Source organism: Globicephala melas, chromosome 14, assembly GCF_963455315.2.
Source record: "Globicephala melas chromosome 14, mGloMel1.2, whole genome shotgun sequence".
Taxonomy (NCBI): domain Eukaryota; kingdom Metazoa; phylum Chordata; class Mammalia; order Artiodactyla; family Delphinidae; genus Globicephala; species Globicephala melas.
This window is the reverse complement of record NC_083327.1, coordinates 55,459,156-55,461,499: the sequence shown is the minus strand read 5'-3', so window position 1 is coordinate 55,461,499 and position 2,344 is coordinate 55,459,156. Positions and strand designations below refer to the sequence as shown.

At 33.3% G+C, this 2,344-nt stretch overlaps 1 pseudogene; it reads right to left on the bottom strand.

Moving 5' to 3' along the window:
- Positions 1–1,269: 1,269 nt before the first annotated feature.
- Positions 1,270–1,439, bottom strand: LOC115851570 (U2 spliceosomal RNA; annotated as a pseudogene).
- Positions 1,440–2,344: the final 905 nt, after the last annotated feature.

Below are 2,344 nucleotides of genomic sequence, written 5' to 3'. Positions count from 1 at the left end.
ACTAAAAATAAAATTAAAGTAAAACAAATCAAAAGAAACTAAATAAAATAAATTGGTTTATATTTTAAAAGTCATAGATCTGACTTCAAGGAAATACTTATGAAATCTGGATTCCTATCAGAAACTCTGATTGTTGGGGGTAGAAAAAATGGGTGACCGGTTTTCAAATTTTTTTTTTTTAGTTTAAATAAATTGAATTTTTAAAAAAGAAAAAACCCAGAAACTCTAATGAAGTAATTTTTTTAAGTTTTCACAATTTCATCTCATGGAATTTTTAAAAATCTAGTTAATAAGTGTGTGTGCATAGCACTTATATATATAGCTATATATATTATTTTGGTATATATATTTACATATATATATATTTTTTAATTAAAAAAAATTTTTTTTACATATATATTTTTTAGATGGCATTTTGGTTTTATCACTCTAGCAACAGTTGATATTGTCACAACACTTGTCGGTATAATTTGAAGTCTTTAATGTTACAGGAAAAAAAAGTGCTATTAGGCTTGGGAAAGACGGATTGGTTATAGTCCATAGGATATGTAACCACCAAATTTATATCCAAGTACAAGATATTTTGAAGTTTCTTTATAATTTATTTGGCTAACTCCTTCCATTGCCTGTGGGCAACTTCACATAAATTTAAATATGTACAATGTTGAGTAGGATTCTCTGTTTAAAGCTGAAAAGTTTCAATCCTCATCCATCTAAGAACTTGCAACTTTGCTCTGTCCATCAAAGGAACTCTAGCATTTCTGGTCACAGAGTGGGAAACAATTTATACTCATGATATTTCCTTGGTTCCTACAGGGTGAAGGCTCAAATCCTCTACTAGGTATTCAAGACTCTTTTTCATTCATTCATTCACCATTTATATTGAGTACAATTGCATCTGTTACAATGGAAGACTATCTACAATATACCCAATTTTATGACCCCTACTTTATTTTACACCTGGTTCATAAACACACACACACACACACACACATACACATAGCACTCAACTGGACTGACCTGTCTACTCCTGCCTCAAATACACACTATTCCTTCCCATTATTGCTGTTTTCCACACACCATTTTGGGCAAGGATGACACTAACCCAAAACACACAGACTCAGAATCCCTGTCTTCAAGAAGACTGCAAGCTTCTAAGGGTAGAGACTTTCTTTGTTAAACTCTTAAAATCACTCTCTCAACAGTTCTCATTATTTCTCAATAATTACTGATTGGAAGAAGAAATACCTATAATATATAAGATTATAAGAAGCTAATTTAATACGTTGCATGGGTGCCTTTAAATGAGCTCTACATAATAAACCATGGCACTACTACATAAAAATATTTTGAGGGTTTTATGCAGCATAATATCCCTTTTATTAAACTGATAATAAGAGATACTACACTTGATCTTAGCCAAAAGACAGAGAAGCAATGTAATATCTCCTTTAAATCCAACTGAAATAACTGCTCTGAAAATTGCAAAACTCATAGATTCTCACTGTTAGTGTTCATGGATTATTGTTTATTGAAAAGAGTAAAATATTCTTCAAGGCACATTTTTAAAATTCTAAATTTGCTTGATGCTATGAGTAATTATATAATCCAGCATCTCTAGTTTTAAGCCAAATCATTTCTCTATGCTTCTAAAAGTCAAATCTGTCCGATATTCCAGCATGATGAGTAACATCTATTAGTTTGGAGAGGATACACCTGCATGTGTAGTAGGTTCTGTTAAACATTCAGTATTCTCTTTGACAAATGACCAAGAGATTAGTTTATCTAGACACAGAATACCACACTCTGGAACCCAGCAGTACATTGGAATGACCATTATTCTTCCAAAGCAAGTTAACCCATCTGTCCAGAGCATACACTGGCCAGTGCTCCTGAACTATCTCTTACCCTCTTTACTTGTGTCCAATTTCTGGGCCTCAGAAGGCAAATAGAAAATTCCAACAGAGATCTGTACTACTTAAAGTCAAAATCAGGAGAGATTAAGCAGGGTTTAAGAATGAAGCAAGAGACTTTAAATGAAACTCTTTAAGACATATTTCTTTTCCTTTGTTCTCTTATTAAAAGAGTAATCCATGGAAGTTATGGAGTAAGGCGAGAGAGAAAAGGACAAGGCTGCCTCCACGTTAGCCCTTTCTCCCATGGCTACTGCAGGTGGTTACTTGACCCAGACTCCCCCATGGCAACCTTACATAATGCTGTATAACTCTTATGACAAAGTCTCTTAAATCATCCAACTGCAAGATTGAAAATTTAATATAAAAAATATCCTAGAGGGACAGTGGAGTAGGTATGGGTGGGTTCCTGTGTGGGTTGGAGGAAAAAT